This window comes from Neoarius graeffei, chromosome 15, assembly GCF_027579695.1.
Source record: "Neoarius graeffei isolate fNeoGra1 chromosome 15, fNeoGra1.pri, whole genome shotgun sequence".
Lineage (NCBI taxonomy): Eukaryota > Metazoa > Chordata > Actinopteri > Siluriformes > Ariidae > Neoarius > Neoarius graeffei.
The window spans coordinates 22051744-22070877 of NC_083583.1; the positions used below are offsets into that span (position 1 = coordinate 22051744).

Genomic DNA, 19134 nt, shown 5'->3' on the forward strand with positions numbered 1-19134 from the left:
AAATCGCTATCGCTTTCAGACATTTTACACAACCTCTCACGATCAAAGTCCGTACACGTGTGCTTGGTTTGCAAGTAAAACACAGAACTGCTCTCGGTCTGTTTGGCTTGAATGACGTCACGACGACGGTCCCCTGAGGATGCGCATAAGTGAGATGTAAACAAACCTTCGGAACTTGCGCAAACCAGTATACTTTAACCATTTTATTCAATTTTAGGGTGCAAATTAGACACCAGGAAGATTGAATTTGCTTTTTGCGTCGCTCTTCTAGAAAATAAAGTTGATATTCTACGTTCCACCTCCGACCCTTGCCTATGACCTTTAAAGCTCATAGGCACCGGTTTTAATTTTATGCACATTTGAAACTTTAGATGTTAAAAAAACCCTCTGTAATTTTCTTCTGGTCCCAAGAAGTATTGTTAATAAGTAATAATTAAAATAAGTTAGCACGGATCGTGGCGAATTTCTGTTCGGCTATTTTCGTGACCACTCTGCACGTGACGTCATTTAAGACAAACAAACCACTTGAGTTGAGTCCACTTCCATTCACTTACATTGCTGTTCGGCTTGAGTGCAGACGTGTGTTCAGGAATTTCCAAAGAAAAACCATGCCTTATTGTTGTGCAGTGAACTGTAACAATGGGACCAGTTCAGGAAGATGTTTTTACCTTTTTCTGAGAGAGGAGAAGAGGCAGAGAGAGTGGATTGGCTTGTTCCGGAAGAGGAGAAGAGGCGGAGCAAGAGAACTGGCTTTTTCCGAAAAAGGAGAAAGGCAGAGCGAGAGGGTTGGCTTTTTCCAAAAAAGGAGAAGAGGCGGAGCAAGTGGGTTGGCTTTTTCCAAAAGCGGAGAAGAGGCGGAGCGAGAGGGTTGGCTTTTTCCGAAAAAGGAGAAGAGGCGGAGCGAGAGGGTTGGCTTTTTCCAAAAAAGGAGACGAGGCGGAGAGAGTGGATTGTGCGCGTGAAACAAAATCAAGCAGTCAAAGAAGAAACAGACCAGCAACGCTCAAGCAAAAAGGAGAAGATTGGAGGTAAACATTTTTACTTTTGCTTGCAATTGACAAGTCAAGAATCCTGAGGGATCCTGTACAATCATTGTGGAAATGAGACAAAGGGATATTTCCTCGCTTAGAGTAGGCTATAAATAGTATAATGCTGCGGATGGCAGGCTAATGTGGCCTACCGGCGCACTGTCAAGTAATCGTTACCTATATCCACTAGGGAGGGCGGTTTAATTATTCTTCAAAAGGGCTCTTATTTAGTATTACAACGAAAGTAGGAATTAAATCATAACTACCAGGACTGGTACTATCATTTGGGCGTGAGTCTTGTTGAGGTCCGGGGTTACCGCGATCAGAGTCGGCCGAGTCGCTGTTTGATTCCGAGGCTACACGGTCAAACCAGTGAGCCACATTCACCGATTGCTTCACAACAGCCATAGGTTCATACATATATGGTTTCACCTCTCGATATTCAATTTGGAGAGTTCCGACTTCAAAATTGCTATCAGACATTTTACACAACCTCTCACGACCAAAGTCCGTACACATGTGCTCGGTTCACAAGTAAACACAGAACTGCTCCCAGTCTGTTTGGCTTAAATGACGTCATGACGACGGTCCCCTGGCGGTACGCATAAGTGAGATGTAAACAAACCTTCGGAACTTGCACAAACCAGTATACTTTAACCGTTTTATTCAATTTTAGGGTGCAAATTAGACACCAGGAAAATTGAATTCGCTTTTTGGGTCGCTCTTCTAGAAAATAAAAGTTGATATTCTATGTTTCACCTCCTAACCCTTGCCTATGACCTTTAAAGTGCATATCAGGGGTAAATTCAGGAGCAAGATCAATGTAATTCTATTTTATATTAAACTTTGGTCAAATATCTGTAACATTCTGCATTCTCTGCAATTTTTTTTACCTTCCGCAATACCAGAAAAATTCAGTTGAAATCAAGCCATTTGAGGCGAATTGGTCTGACTCTGAAAAAACTTGGCATTTGGATTTCCCGGCAAACATTGATTTTTGTGACGTCATCTGCGGGACGCCTCCCTCTGAATCCTATGTCAGCGCTGGTTTGTTTATGAGAAAACGACCTGGTGGTTTTCCGCAAATTTCTTCGTTATCACGTAATTATTAAAATGGTTAACAGATGTATCGTAGGAGGGTGTAGGAACACCAATCTTGATGGGATTAGTACTCATCGTTTTCTGAAAGACCGGACAGTGAGAGAGAAATGGGAGCGCTTGGTCTACACAGGCTGTGCACTGAAACCGCGCAAAGCTCGCGCAGCCTGCTGGCGCTTCCGCAGATAACATCACGATTCTGGCTCCAGCCTCCCTTGGGATTTTTCCAGACGCGTTTTGTTATTTTATTTTTTTTCTGCTGTAGACAGATGGCCTTGTGCAAAATTACCCTTCTGGATGAGTGTGTAAAGGGACATAATCTGTGGTTGGTTGAAGAGAGCAACTGGACTTGCTTAACAGTTCTTGAAAATGTTTCGCCTCTCCTCCGAAAGGCATCCTCAGTTCTGTCTGTCTAATAGGGAGTATCCAGTATTTATCCTCTCATGGATCATCATAGAATCCGAATCAGAATGCTGATGGCTGCATTGTGGGCGGCTGATAAGATGTCATAGACACCCACCTCTGTTCAGTGATGGTCGTTCCAGGTTGACAAAAATGAACGATCCTCTCTGGCTAAGATGTCCGCCAGTTTTCTGGAAGTCCTCTCATATTCCCGCACCAGTGAAGGGAACTCATCCCAAAATGTGTAGAAACATATCTGTGAAGAAACTCAGTCGTCCAGGTACATAGTAATCTGTGGTTGGTTGAAGAGAGATTCTATGATGATCCATGAGAGGATAAATACTGGATACTCCCTAGTAGTCAGACAGAACTGAGGATGCCTTTCGGAGGAGAGGCGAAACGTTTTCAAGAATCGTTAAGCAAGTCCAGTTGCTCTCTTCAACCAACCACAGATTACTATGTACCTGGACGACTGAGTTTCTTCACAGATATTAGGGCTGTAACGATACACCCAACTCACGATTCGATTCGTATCGCGATTTTTGACCCACGATTCAATACGCCCACGATTTTTTTTAAATATGTTTTTTTAAAGTAGTAAATTTGACTTATTAACATTTACTTACTTACATTAACTATTTAATAACAAATAATTCAGACCACTGCAGAGAATGAGTAATATGTATGCAAAAATGAACAAATGTATATCCAAAGATTGTTTTATTTCTCAAAATAATACTGTTGAGCCGGAAGCTCTGTTTTTTTCGGTTCTGAAAAAGTCATTTTTCCAAATCGTGTAAATCTGTTAAGATATTTTTTTTTTTTTTGGGGGGGTGGCTCTCTCACTGTCTCACTCTCATAGGGCCAATGATTTTCTGTGATCGCGGAAAACAGATGGAAATTACGGAATTTTTATGGTGAAACATTGCTCGCGTGTCAAAATGTAACTGCCGCAGAAGGCTTCCGCCCAAGCAGACATGCCTTCAGTGTTGCCAGATATTGCTAACGTTTTCCACCCCAAAATATGTTCAAAACCAGCCAAAAACACCTAAACCTGCCCAATCTGGCAACACTGCATGCCTTTCCGGTCAAGTGATTGTGATTGGCTTGTGGCACACCTAGCCAGCCAATGAGCTGCTTGTTTACAGATTCGCTCCCCACGTCGCAACCAGAATGGCGACCGCTTAAAAGAAATGAATGCTCTGCCAGTGGCGAGTGTGGACGTTGCGTGACTCGCAGAAGATTGTCGCAGGTCGGCGAAAAAACGACTTACTAATCTCATCTCATTATCTCTAGCCGCTTTATCCTTCTACAGGGTCGCAGGCAAGCTGGAGCCTATCCCAGCTGACTACGGGCGAAAGGCGGGGTACACCCTGGACAAGTCGCCAGGTCATCACAGGGCTGACACATAGACACAGACAACCATTCACACTCACACCTACGGTCAATTTAGAGTCACCAGTTAACCTAACCTGCATGTCTTTGGACTGTGGGGGAAACCGGAGCACCCGGAGGAAACCCACGCGGACACGGGGAGAACATGCAAACTCCACACAGAAAGGCCCTCGCCGGCCACGGGGCTCGAACCCAGGACCTTCTTGCTGTGAGGCGACAGCGCTAACCACTACACCACCGTGCCGCCCAAAACGACTTACTAATAGATATTAAAAAAAAAGTAATTTAAGTAAGTTTAAAATGTAATTTAAATAAAAAGTAAAGTATTCATAAATTGAAGTTTGGAAGCGCCTCTGTTTTTGGGCTGAGGAGAAGGTTGAAAGGGTGTACCGCGATTCTGCCTTCTTGTATCGCGATACGGATCGTGGCTCTGCGTATCGCGATTTCGATTTCGATACGCATATCGTTACAGCCCTAACAGATATGTAAAGGGACATACTTTCATATAAAAAAAACCACGAAATTGGTTCAGAATATGCACTTTAAACACTCGTTATTTAAATGAGATGTGACCCGTTTGGCATTCCATAAGCTTACTTCAATAATCTGTGCAGTCAGTGTAGGTCTGGTTAAATGGGAAAATAATGTAAAAAAAAAAATAAAAACACAACAGTTAAACTATTGATATAGCTGCGATTTAAACTGCAGACATTTAGCAAACTAAACAGATATGTATAGTATAATAAAGTAGAGCAGATGATCATGTTACTGAACTTGGCGAGTTATTTAATAATCACCCGCAGCTTCAATGCGGCTCGCACTCTTCTTGAAGCAACTGGATGAAACCATAGAAACCCGAACTAGGCTTTTTATTGTGCTTGCCCAGCGGAAGACCCAAACACAATAAGAGACAGGAGGTTGGGGAACCGAGTCCTTTCACTCCCATACACACGTTAAAAGGGAGTTCAATTTAACCCACCACTGTAGTTTTGACATTTTGCATTTATTAAAAACACAGCTGTTGTTCACTTCCTCATAACCTGCAGTGCATGTCATACCAAAGGAAACACATTTCAGTCAACACGCTGTATAAACTTCGAGTTTTAATTTCGCTGACAATTAAAACATTTTATGACATAAAAACTATCAAAACTTATTAGTTGCCATAGTAGATTTAATACTACTCACCCGAGCTGCCCTGCCAGTACTGCTGGAACCCTGCCTACCCCCGACCTCCAAACACCAGCCAGCAATTGTATGCATTTCTGTGCCTGTATATTTCTGTGTACTTAGTGGAACAGCCAACTTTCGTTTTCAGGGGAAACGTTGCCGGTGGCAAGTGTTAAATAAACTCACAGGGCAAATAGAAAGCGACAAATTATGTCTCTTTATGTCGTAAAGCTCTTTAAAGTCATAACTGAAGACGTTTATTTAGACAGCGTTATGGTTATACTAATCATACCGAGTTTATATAATAGGACTCTCCTCAAGTTTTACAAAATTTGGTACAGTCCTATTCATCGTGGAACTTGTGTGCAGTGATGTTTGATTGACTGTAACTGATTAATTATGACAGTCTTTATTTTAATAATGAATTAGTTTATAAACTGGGCACAGTATAAAACTGTAGCCTGTAATTAATATTATAAATAATACCTTCCACGCTACAGCCTGACCAAGTGTAAAATGTCTTTTCCACTGCAAGATTAAACTACAAAACGGCCATTTTGACCATTTTTAACACAATAGAGGAGGATGATTATTATTATAACTCATAGGGCAGGTGGGCAGCGTAGTGGTTAGCACTGTCGCCTCACAGAAAGAAGGTCCTGGGTTCGAGCCCAGGGGCCGGCGAGGGCCTTTCTTGCCCCTTTTCCACCAAAGCAGTTCCAGGGCTGGTTCGGGGCCAGTGCTTCGTTTGGAACTGGGTTTTCTGTTTCCACTGAACAAAGAACTGGCTCTGGGCCAGAAAAACCGGTTCCAGGCTAGCACCAACTCTTTGCTGGGCCAGAGGAAAGAACCGCTTACGTCAGCTGGGGGGCGGAGTTGTTAAGACCAACAACAATCGCAAGACCGCGAAAGGTCGCCATTTTTAAGCGACGAGAAGCAGCAGCTGTACAAACGCGAAGTCATCTATTATTATTGTTGTTGTTGTTGCTGCTGCTGCTTCGATGTTCGTGCCAAGGTTTATGCAAACGCAGCGACGTGACTGACGTATACAGCAATGTAACTGATGTATACAGCGACGTAATGACGTGGCTTCCCTTAGCACCGCGAGCTATGGAAAAGCAAACTGGTTCTTAGCTGGCTCGCAAGTTGAACAAGTTGTGAACCAGCACTAGCACTGGCCCCGAACCAGCCCTGGAACTGATTTGGTAGAAAAGGGGTATCCTCTCCCCATGTCTGCGTGTAGTGTTTAGCACTGTCGCCTCACAGCAAGAAGGTCCTGGGTTCGAGCGCTTTTCTGTGTGGAGTTTGCATGCTCTCCCCATGTCTGCATGTAGTGGTTAGCACGGTCGCCTCACAGCAAGAAGGTCCGGGTTCGAGCACCTTTCTGTGTGGAGTTTGTATGTTCTCCCCATGTCCACGTGGGTTTCCTCCGGGTGCTCCGGTTTCCCTCACAGTCCAAAGACATGCAGGTTAGGCTAATTGGTGGCTCTAAATTGACCGTAGGTGTGAATGTGAGTGTGAATGGTTGTTTGTCTCTGTGTCAGCCCTGTGATAACCTGGCGACTTGTCCAGGTACTGTCACCCATAGTCAGCTAGGATAGGCTCTAGCTTGCCTGCGACCCTGTAGAACAGGATAAATGGCTACAGATAATGGATGGATGGATGGATGGATCATGGGGCAGGTGGTCTGACAAATTACTTAGCGAATACTTATACTCGATATTTAAATAATATTGGGTGGTGTTGAGTGGTATATTTGTCTTCAGCTCTTTTAGTATCATGCTAGCTGAATGGAATATATCTGATATACCACGAAAAAAGCCTGCCAATATTATTATTATACACATTATTACACACACACACACACACACACACACACACACACACACACACACACACACACACACAGGGGCGGCATGGTGGTGTAGTGATTAGCAAAAGCCAGCCAATATTATTAGACACATTATTATACACATTATTACACACACACACAGGGGCAGCACAGTGGTGTAGTGATTAGCACTGTGGGCAGTGGGCAGATGCATTGCATCTGTACGAGAAACGGACGACCCCGCCCTCCACGAGTCTCCTGCTGCCTTGCAGGTCAGCCTTGGTTGGTCAAAGGCTAGCGGAGTAAACCCCAACAGAAAATCAGGAGTGGAGCCCCGTAGGTGGTTGACTGACGTACCCGTCACCTTTCGGCAGCTCCTGCATCCCGATGGGTCCCCAACTGTCCTGACCCTGTCTTGGTGCTGGACCAGGCTCCTTGGGACAAGAGAGTGAGGTTGGCACTGCGCAACCCTCCTTCACTTTAAACAAAGTCTCGCGCAAGTCATCAGTCATCCCTCATTAACAAGCCCTGTGGTGATGGGCGAGCGGCGAAGCGACAGGTGTGGGTACTCTGGCAGTCGTAGTTGTGGACCTGCACACAGGCGACTCAGGCCTAGTGGTCGTTCTTCACTGACTGGAGCAGAAGTGGAGTCCGGCAGCCGTCTGAGTGACTGAGCAGCCCTTTTTAGGACAGCACTGCTCACCTCCCCGGCACGAGGAAGGGGCTAGAAAAGGTGCCCCAAATATTGCCTGCTCCATGCCTCCTTGGCTGGCTTACCGCGGTCGGCGGGGACCCCATTCAATGTGGTCGAAACAACAAGAAGAAAATCAAGATAGTTCCTCTGAACATCGCCGCGTGGAACGTCCGCATGCTTCTAGACCAGGTCGACTCAAACAGACCACAAAGACGCACAGCGGTCATTGCCCATGAACTCGCCAGATACAACATCGACATTGCCGCCCTTAGTGAGACCAGGCTGGCAGGTGAGGGAGAACTGACAGAAAGGAGTTCAGGTTACTCCTTTTTCTGGAGCAGACGGGCACCCCGAAGAGAGACGCGAAGCTGGAGTTGGATTTGCCATAAAGACATCAATCGTCGGCAAACTGGCTCATCCTCCGAAAGGGGTGAATGACCGTCTAATGACCGTGCGACTTCCCCTATCCTACAGCAAGAAGTTCGCCACCATCGTGAGTTCCTATGCCCCCACCATGACCAACCCGGACGAGATCAAGTACAGGTTCTATGTGAACCTTAGTGCCATCATCTCCGCTGTTCCTGCTGCAGACAAGCTCATCATTCTTAGTGACTTCAATGCAAAAGTTGGATGTGACAGCATCTCCTGGGAAGGTGTGATTGGCAAGCATGGAACAGGAAAGTGCAACAGCAATGGCCTCCTGCTCCTCCAGACCTGTGCTGAACATGGCCTCCTGATCACAAACACCACCTTCTGCCTACCCACTCGCAACAAGACATCATGGATGCACCCCCGCTCGAAGCATTGGCATCTGATTGATTACATCATCGTCAGAAGGAGGGACAGACAAGATGTGAGGATCATAAAGGCTATGTGTGGTGCGGAGTGCTGGACGGACCACTGCCTCATTGTCTCCAAAATCAGCATCCGAGTGCAAGCCAAGAGAAGACCCCAGGGCACCAAGGCACCGAAGCGTGTTAACATCAACAAGCTGAAAGACGGCTTTGCCAAGCAGTCATTTGCTGACACTTTGGAGAAGCGGTTAGATGCCACCATACTTGATGAGGAGGACGTTGAAGTGGCACGGACCACTCTCCGTGACATTGTGCACAACACAGCCATGGAGTGCCTAGGGCCACCCACCAGGAAGCACAAGGACTGGTTTGATGAGAATCACACCGAGATCAAGGACCTTCTCGAGAAGAAATGCGCCACCTACAAAGAGCGTCTCCACGACCCCAAGTCAACAGCAAAGAAAGATGCCTTGCGGAGCATACGTAGTAATATACAACTCAAACTGCGCGTGATGCAAGACTCCTGGCTGAATGCAAAAGCTGATGAGATCCAAGGCTATGCTGACATGAATGACATGAGAAACTTCTACAACAACCTGAAAGAAGTCTACGGTCCCAGCAGCTCAGGATCATTCCCCCTGCTCAGTGCAGATGGGACCACGCTCATCACAGAGAAGGACAAAATCCTCGAGCGGTGGGCCGAACACTTTGACAGCATCCTAAACAGACCGTCCACCATCAACGATGAAGCCATTGCAAGACTACCGCAGATCACAGTGAATGAGACACTTGATGCTGTCCCTACTCTGGAGGAGATTCAGAAGGCCATCCGTCAGCTGTCTAGTGGCAAAGCACCTGGATCTGACTCCATCCCAGCCAAACTTTACAAGGAGGGTGGCTCAGCACTGACAGACAAGCTTCTCAATCTCGTCCAGATAATATGGGCAAAAGACGTAGTACCGCAAGATTTCAAAGACGCCTTGATCATCCACATATTCAAGAAAAAGGGAAACCGCCAAGCCTGTGACAACCATCGTGGAATCTCCCTACTGGCCATCGCAGGCAAGATCCTGGCCAGAGTCCTTCTGAACCGGCTCAACTTCCACCTTGAACAGGGACTTCTGTCAGAAAGTCAGTGTGGCTTCCGGAAGAATCGCGGGACCATCGACATGGTTTCTGCTGCGAGGCAACTCCAGGAGAAGTGCCAGGAGCAGAATGTCGCCTTGTACTCAACCTACGTCAATCTGACCAAGGCCTTTGATACTGTAAGCAGAGACGGCCTCTGGAGAATCATGGCGAAATACGGCTGCCCCGACAAGTTCATCTGCATCATTTGACAACTGCATGATGGCATGCTGGCCAGAGTCCAGGACTGCGGAGAAACATCTGAACCGTTCCCTGTCACCAATGGTGTAAAACAGGGATGTGTCCTGGCTCCCACACTCTTCAGTATGATGTTTTCAGCGATGCTATCGGACGCATTCGCTGGTTCGGATGCTGGGATCAATATCAGATATTGTACCGATGGCTCAATCTTCAACCTCAGGAGGCTCCAAGCAAAAACCAAGGTGAAGTCAGAGTCCATCAACGAACTTCTGTTTGCCAATGACTGCGTCCTTAACACTACCACAGAAGCTGACATGCAATGTAGTGTCGACAAGTTCGCTAAGGCCTGCAACAACTTCGGCTTAACCATTAGTACAAAGAAGACAGAAGTCATGCACCAGCCAGCACCAGGGAGACCCTACATCGAACCCAACATCACCATCAACGGGCAAAGACTAAACATGGTTGACAAGTTCATGTACCTCGGCAGCACCCTCTCCAGATCCGTTGTCATGGATGACGAGATGAACGCCAGACTCGCCAAAGCAAGTGCCGCATTTGGTAGACTAAATAAAAACGTGTGGACCCAGAGGGGTATCTCAGAGGAAACGAAGATCAAAGTCTACCATGCCGTAGTCCTCACTGCTCTTCTCTATGGATGCGAGACCTGGACAGTGTACTGACGCCATGAAAGGAAGCTCAATCACTTCCACAACACCTGCCTTCAGAAAATCCTTGGCATCAGCTGGCAGGAGAAGATCCCGGACACCGAGGTGCTCGCCCAGGCCGATCTACCCAGCATCCACACCATCCTGATGCAGTCGCAGCTACGATGGGCAAGACAAGTCGTGCGCATGGCCGATCACTGCATCCCCAAGAAGCTACTCTGTGGGGAACTGTCACACGGCAAGCACTCCCAAGGAGGCCAGAAAAAGTGCTTCAAGGATACGCTGAAAGCTTCCCTCAAGGCATTCAGCATTGACCCAAACAGTTGGGAGCAGACGGTACAGGATAGGGACAGCTGGCGGGCGGCGGTTAAGCGGGGGGCAAAAGCACATGAAGTTCAGAGGCAAGCAACAGCACAGCAGCACAGACAAGCAAGAAAAGCCAACGCCACTCCAGCGTCTGCCGCTGCCATCCCGTGCCCACACTGCCCTCGCCTCTTCAGAGCTCAGATCGGCCTCATTAGCCACCTGTGCACCCACAATTAACCCCATCCCCCAAACAAAGGTTTGACTCGATGGTCTTCATCGTTCCGATGGACAAAGAAGAGCACTGTCGGCTCATAGCAAGAAGGTTCTGGGTTTGAGCGCCTTTCTGTGTGGAGTTTGCATGTTCTCCTCGTGTCTGCGTGGGTTTCCTCCGGGTGCTCCGGTTTCCCCCACAGTCCAAAGACATGCAGGTTAGGCTAACTGGTGGCTCTAAATTGACCGTAGGTGTGAATGTGAATGGTTGTTTGTCTCTGTGTCAGGCCTGCGATATCCTGGCGACTTGTCCAGGGTGTACCCCGCCTCTCACCCATAGTCAGCTGGGATAGGCTCCAGCTTGCCTGTGACCCTGTAGAACAGGATAAGTGGCTACAGATGATGGATGGATGGATGGATGGATGGATGGATGGATGGATACACACAAATGTTGCTGATATTTTGGCCCATTCCTCCATGCAGATCTCCTCTAGAGCAGTGATGTTTTGGGGCTGTCGCTGGGCAACATGGACTTTCAACTCCCTCCAAAGATTTTCTATGGGGTTGAGATCTGGAGACTGGCTAGGCCACTCCAGGACCTTGAAATGCTTCTTACGAAGCCACTCCTTCGTTGCCCGGGCGGTGTGTTTGGGATCATTGTCATGCTGAAAGACCCAGCCATGTTTCATCTTCAATGCCCTTGCTGATGGAAGGAGGTTTTCACTCAAAATCTCACAATACATGGCCCCATTCATTCTTTCCTTTACATGGATCAGTCGTCCTGGTCCCTTTGCAGAAAAACAGCCCCAAAGCATGATGTTTCCACCCCCATGCTTCACAGTAGGTATGGTGTTCTTTGGATGCAACTCAGCATTCTTTCTCCTCCAAACACGACAAGTTGAGTTTTTACCAAAAAGTTCTAATTTGGTTTCATCTGACCATATGACATTCTCCCAATCCTCTTCTGGATCATCCAAATGCTCTCTAGCAAACTTCAGATGGGCCTGGACATGTACTGGCTTAAGCAGGGGGACACGTCTGGCACTGCAGAATTTGAGTCCCTGGCGGCGTAGTGTGTTACTGATGGTAGCCTTTGTTACTTTGGTCCCAGCTCTCTGCAGGTCATTCACTAGGTCCCCCCATGTGGTTCTGGGATTTTTGCTCACCGTTCTTGTGATCATTTTGACCTCATGGGGTGAGATCTTGCGTGGAGCCCCAAATCGAGGGAGATTATCAGTGGTCTTGTATGTCTTCCATTTTCTAATAATTGCTCCCACAGTTGATTTCTTCACACTAAGCTGCTTACCTATTGCAGATTCAGTCTTCCCATCTTGGTGCAGGTCTACAATTTTGTTTCTGGTGTCCTTTGACAGCTCTTTGGTCTTGGCCATAGTGGAGTTTGGAGTGTGACTGTTTGAGGTTGTGGACAGGTGTCTTTTATACTGATGACGAGTTCAAACAGGTGCCATTAATACAGGTAACGAGTGGAGGACAGAGGAGCCTCTTAAAGAAGAAGTTACAGGTCTGTCTCATCTCATCTCATTATCTCTAGCCGCTTTATCCTGTTCTACAGGGTCGCAGGCAAGCTGGAGCCTATCCCAGCTGACTACGGGCGAAAGGCGGGGTACACCCTGGACAAGTCGCCAGGTCATCACAGGGCTGACACATAGACACAGACAACCATTCACACTCACATTCACACCTACGGTCAATTTAGAGTCACCAGTTAACCTAACCTGCATGTCTTTGGACTGTGGGGGAAACCGGAGCACCCGGAGGAAACCCACGCGGACAACATGCAAACTCCACACAGAAAGGCCCTTGCCGGCCCCGGGGCTCGAACCCAGGACCTTCTTGCTGTGAGGCGACAGCGTTAACCACTACACCACCGTGCCGCCCATTACAGGTCTGTGAGAGCCAGAAATCTTGCTTGTTTGTAGGTGACCAAATACTTATTTTACCAAGGAATTTACCAATTAATTCATTAAAAATCCTACAATGTGATTTCCTGGATTCTTTCCCCCCATTCTGTCTCTCATAGTTGAAGTGTACCTATGATGAAAATTACAGGCTTCTCTCATCTTTTTAAGTGGGAGAACTTGCACAATTGGTGGCTGACTAAATACTTTTTTGCCCCACTGTACATCACATTTGTATAAATAGAAATGGTTTTATTTGAACAATTTCCCTTTCTTTTAATAAATATTTTGGCCATGTTTGCATGTCCACTTTTTTGTCTACCTAGGTATCTGTCGAGGTCTCTCGAAGTCTGTCAGGGTCTGTCGAGGTCTGTCAGAGTCTGTCGAAGTCTGCCAGGTTGATAACTGCATAAATGTACAGGTGTTCCTATTAAAGTGGACAGTGAGTGTAGCTTTTCTTACAACTCACAAAACAAAGTACTTCATTATATACATCACATTTGTATAAATAGAAATGGTTTTATTTGAACAATTTCCCTTTCTTTTAATAAATATTTTGTTCATGTTTGCATGTCCACCTTGTCTACCCAGGTATCTGTCGAGGTCTGTCGAAGTCTGTCAGGGTCTGTCGTGGTCTGTTGAGGTCTGTCAGGGTCTGTTGAGGTCTGTCAGGGTCTGTCAAAGTCTGTCAGGATCTGTCGAAGTCTGTCAGGGTCTGTCGAAGTCTGTCAGGGTCTGTCGAAGTCTGTCAGGGTCTGTTGTGGTCTGTCAGGGTCTGTCAAGGTCTGTCGAGGTCTGTCAGGGTCTGTCGGGGTCTGTCGAAGTCTGTCAGGGTCTGTCAAAGTCTGTCGGGGTCTGTCGAAGTCTGTCAGGGTCTGTCAAAGTCTGTCAGGGTCTGTCGAAGTCTGTCAGGGTCTGTCGAGGTCTGTCAGGGTCTGTCGGGGTCTGTCGAAGTCTGTCAGGGTCTGTCAAAGTCTGTCGGGGTCTGTCGAAGTCTGTCAGGGTCTGTCAAAGTCTGTCAGGGTCTGTCGTGGTCTGTCAGGGTCTGTCAAGGTCTGTTGAGGTCTGTCAGGGTCTGTCAAAGTCTGTCGGGGTCTGTCGAAGTCTGTCGGGGTCTGTCAAAGTCTGTCGGGGTCTGTCGAAGTCTGTCAGGGTCTGTCAAAGTCTGTCGGGGTCTGTCGAAGTCTGTCGGGGTCTGTCAAAGTCTGTCGGGGTCTGTCGAAGTCTGTCAGGGTCTGTCGAAGTCTGTCGGGGTCTGTCGAAGTCTGTCAGGGTCTGTCAAAGTCTGTCAGGGTCTGTCGAAGTCTGTCAGGGTCTGTCAAAGTCTGTCGGGGTCTGTCGAAGTCTGTCAGGGTCTGTCGAAGTCTGTCAGGGTCTGTCGAAGTCTGTCAGGGTCTGTCGAAGTCTGTCAGGGTCTGTCGAAGTCTGTCAGGGTCTGTCAAAGTCTGTCAGGGTCTGTCGAAGTCTGTCAGGGTCTGTCGAAGTCTGTCAGGGTCTGTCAAAGTCTGTCGGGGTCTGTCGAAGTCTGTCAGGGTCTGTCGAAGTCTGTCAGGGTCTGTCGAAGTCTGTCAGGGTCTGTCGAAGTCTGTCAGGGTCTGTCGAAGTCTGTCAGGGTCTGTCGAAGTCTGTCAGGGTCTGTCGAAGTCTGTCAGGGTCTGTCGAAGTCTGTCAGGGTCTGTCGAAGTCTGTCAGGGTCTGTCGAAGTCTGTCAGGGTCTGTCGAAGTCTGTCAGGGTCTGTCGAAGTCTGTCAGGGTCTGTCGAAGTCTGTCAGGGTCTGTCAAAGTCTGTCAGGGTCTGTCAAAGTCTGTCAGGGTCTGTCGAAGTCTGTCAGGGTCTGTCGCAGTCTGTCGGGGTCTGTCAAAGTCTGTCAGGGTCTGTCGAAGTCTGTCAGGGTCTGTCATGGTCTGTCAGGGTCTGTCGAAGTCTGTCAGGGTCTGTCAAAGTCTGTCAGGGTCTGTCGAAGTCTGTCAGGGTCTGTCAAAGTCTGTCGGGGTCTGTCGAAGTCTGTCAGGGTCTGTCAAAGTCTGTCAGGGTCTGTCGAAGTCTGTCAGGGTCTGTCGAAGTCTGTCAGGGTCTGTCAAAGTCTGTCAGGGTCTGTCGAAGTCTGTCAGGGTCTGTCGAAGTCTGTCAGGGTCTGTCAAAGTCTGTCAGGGTCTGTCAAAGTCTGTCAGGGTCTGTCGAAGTCTGTCAGGGTCTGTCGCAGTCTGTCGGGGTCTGTCAAAGTCTGTCAGGGTCTGTCGAAGTCTGTCAGGGTCTGTCATGGTCTGTCAGGGTCTGTCAAGGTCTGTTGAGGTCTGTCAGGGTCTGTCAAAGTCTGTCGGGGTCTGTCGAAGTCTGTCAGGGTCTGTCAAAGTCTGTCGGGGTCTGTCGAAGTCTGTCAGGGTCTGTCAAAGTCTGTCGGAGTCTGTCGAAGTCTGTCAGGTTGATAACTGCATGAATGTACAGGTGTTCCTATTAAAGTGGACTTTGAGTGTAGCTTTTCTTACAACTCACAAAACAAAGTACTTCATTATATAAATCACATTTGTATAAACAGAAATGGTTTTATTTGAACAATTTCCCTTTCTTTTAATAAATATTTTGGCCATGTTTGCATGTCCACCTTGTCCACCCAGGTATATTTTTCCATCATTTTGTAATTATATAGTATGCAAATAATAGTTTGTTAATAGAACAAACTAATATTTATTTGTTCTCTAACCTTCAGGCCATGGGGGCAGCCTGAAGGTTAGAGGAGAAGCAGCCTTGGCTTTAAAGGGTCACTGGTTCGATTCCTGGGACCGGCAGGAAAAATATGAGGGGGGGAGGAGTGAATGAACAGCACTTTCCCCTCCGTCTGTATCATGGCTGAAGATCCCTTGAGCAAGGCACCGAACCCCCAACTGCTCCCTGGGCACTGTAGCATAGCTGCCCACTGTTCTGGGTACGTGTGTGTTCACCGCTTCAGATGGGTTAAATGCAGAGGAGGAATTTCACTTGAGTGCACATGTGACGAAAATAAAGACGACTTCTTCTAAAAGTTTCCATGCTCTTCACGCTTTTAAAAAAGGACACTAAACTTTACCTTTCCTTGTAAAGCTTTAAAGATGCACTACATACACAAATTTCCAGGTAGAAAATACACACTTAAGGGACAAAAGTTGTACGCTTGAGGCTACTGCCCGAGGGACAGGATGAAGTACAATTTAGTGGCATTTTTTCTGAGAGTGTGTATACATTATTGTGATAAAACTGACTCGATATAATGAGCCACTTAACACTTACTAATGGGATACAAACCTGAGGCTGTTGAGGGGGGTAACTGCAACAAAGAGGAAGCCTATCCTACCGTACTTTCTGAAACAGTGAGTCGATTGCATGCTGCCTTAACAGCAAATCCATTATTTGATTTTAACTGTTTTTGTATGTGTGGAAATCTAAAGTTAGACACACACACACACACACACACACACACACACACACACACACACACACACAATTACAGTCACAAATCTAAACTATTTAAACTGACAGCTCAGATCACATATGTCTTCTCAAGACGCTGTGAAACTGAGCAGCATCTTAAATGTCAGTGGTGAAGTGTCATTCAGGTCTGTCTTTCCCCTGCTTTGTTGCATTTTGTGGTTTCCATCTGTGTCTGACAAAAATAAACAGGGAAGAATATGTCCACCCACAGTGTGTAGGTTTCTGTTACCGTTACTTGAAACACAAGCCAAAAGATTTCCTTTTAATTACTAAGGTTCAGGTTTCGGTTAGATGTTGATTTAGCATTATTTAACTAGGTTTGTGTGTGTACTTGTCAGACATGTCTGTGTGTGACGCTAGCCTCTCCTTCCTCTGTCTATCACAAGAACAAACTGCTGATTTGTCTTGCCGCAGAAGCCACATAATTAAGGTAGATGATAGCTTACCAATTTCAATACATGATGAATAAGCTGATATGTTTCGGCAGAATATTTATTTGGAACAGATTTAGAGCTCTGTTGATGGAAAATATTTTTTAGTCCACATACTGTGTATTAATTCACTCAGTCAATTCATATCTGAGTTTTTACCCAAACCAGAAGAGATGTCAAATATACAACTCATTGGCTAGAACCAGCTCAATAAAGGTTCTAATCTGCCCACCAAATGAATGAAATAATTAAAATAATAAATAATATTATTTATAATTTAATTGGGCGGCACGGTGGTGTAGTGGTTAGCGCTGTCGCCTCACAGCAAGAAGGTCCTGGGTTCGAGCCCCGGGGCCGGCGAGGGCCTTTCTGTGTGGAGTTTGCATGTTCTCCCCGTGTCCGCGTGGGTTTCCTCCGGGTGCTCCGGTTTCCCCCACAGTCCAAAGACATGCAGGTTAGGTTAACTGGTGACTCTAAATTGACCGTAGGTGTGAATGTGAGTGTGAATGGTTGTCTGTGTCTATGTGTCAGCCCTGTGATGACCTGGCGACTTGTCCAGGGTGTACCCCGCCTTTCGCCCGTAGTCAGCTGGGATAGGCTCCAGCTTGCCTGCGACCCTGTAGAAGGATAAAGCGGCTAGAGATAATGAGATGAGATGAGATAATTTAATTGAATATTGACAGTCTACTATTCTACTAGGGAGAAAAACAGAGCAATAAACTCCGAGCCATAAACTCAGCTATTGACCAAATGTGCTAATGATACACTATATGGCCAAAAGTTTGTGGAAACCTGACCATCAGACCCATATATGAGCCTTGCCACAAGGATATCTAGGATGTCTTTGGATGCTGGAGCATTAAAAGTTCCCTTTGCTGGAACTAAGGGGGCCAAACATGCCCCAGTACATAAAGTGAGCTCCATGAAGACATGGTTTGCCGAAGTTGGATTGGAAAAACTGGAGTGGCCTGCACAGAGCCCAGACTTCAACCCCACTGAGCACCTTTGGGATAGTGTGGAACACCAACTGCACTCCAGGTTTCATCACCTGACATCAGTGCCTGAACTCAGTAATGTGCAAATTTCTACAGTCACACTTCAAAAACTAGCAGAAAGCCTTCCCAAAAGAGTGGAGATTGTTATAGCAGTAAAGAGAGGACTAAATCTACAATGGGATGTTCAAAATGCACATATGGGTGTGATGGTCAGGTGTCCACAAACATTTGGCCATATAGTGTAATTCCTCATTATCAATAAAAAAAAATTAAGCTGTAACTATATCTATTTCCAAAATAACTCTTTTAGAGGTTTCATATAAAGGTGGGGGGTGGGGGAGTGAATACTTATGCAATCCCAACTTTAACATCTTTTATTTGTATCTTTCAGATAAATGCTGATATTTGATAGAAGTTGCTGAGGTTTAACCCTTCTGTGGTGTTCATATTTTTGTTACTCAGCCAGCGTTCGTGGGTCTGGTGGACCCGCTGCATTTTAGTGTTTTAAATTCAACACAATCAAACAATTTTACATTAAATACTTAACAGATGTTTACTTCACCCCAACTACAAGCAATATATGAGCAGCATATATGGTTAAAAAAATGAAAATGGGTCACACAGACCTGAACTAAAGGTACCAAATAAATAAAGGTACCAAAATGTATCTATGTCACTGTAGTAGTACCATCATGGGAACTTTTTTGTACCTTTCAAATGTATATATTACGTCTGAAAGTGTATTTAGTGTACCGTTAAATAGCTTTTCGAGTAAACTTTAAAAGTATATCAGTGGTCTGAAGGTCCAGTTATAGAACTTAAATTGTTTTTAAAGGTTACACTATGAATTTCCAGGTGAAGCATACAGTTTGGTTGAAAGATCCAATTTGGTTGCATTATTTCTAATAGTGGACTAAACTGAGTTTTTTTTTTTTTTGGTCCGACCTACTTGTCATTGGATTAAGTACAGTATAATGTGCCCCATGACGTAAAATGAGTTTGATGCCGCTGTAATACACACTTAATGATGCTCTCCACTAGACTAGACTACATTCTTCCCTCCAGCAAACTGATGATAGCTACACAGTTTGTTTTTACATTTATGCGATGGACTAAATCTTCATAGATGATGAGTATGAAATCACAAATTTCCTTGTAATAGCAAATCACATAGTGTTTGATTGCCCATAATAGTGCCACAGTGATGCCAAACCTCAATATGAAATCAACATCTCATGTTACTCCCACAGGTGTCCAATAAACTCATACATGCTAACCATGAATAACAGCCATACTCACAACTCCATTAAAAAGCTTCTAGTGGTCCCATTAGTGAAGACGGTTCCAATCTGCGTGTGCAAACCTTGACTCTGTTTAGAAATGCATTTGACTTGGAACTAT

General features: G+C 46.1%; 1 protein-coding gene across 8 annotated transcripts in view; it reads right to left on the reverse strand.

Annotated features, from left to right (window-relative positions):
* tmc6b (transmembrane channel-like 6b) overlaps window positions 1–19134 on the reverse strand; it is a 95889-nt gene extending 76755 nt beyond the window's left edge. For 5 of the 8 annotated variants that reach the window (XR_009656674.1, XM_060941013.1, XM_060941012.1 and 2 more), the window contains exon 1: window positions 5112–5214. The gene's annotated coding sequence lies outside the window, so the exon portion shown is untranslated. Of the gene's footprint in view, window positions 1–5111; window positions 5215–19032 lie in introns of those variants that run through there. The other 3 variants (XM_060941011.1, XM_060941015.1, XM_060941010.1) reach the window with 3 other exon arrangements.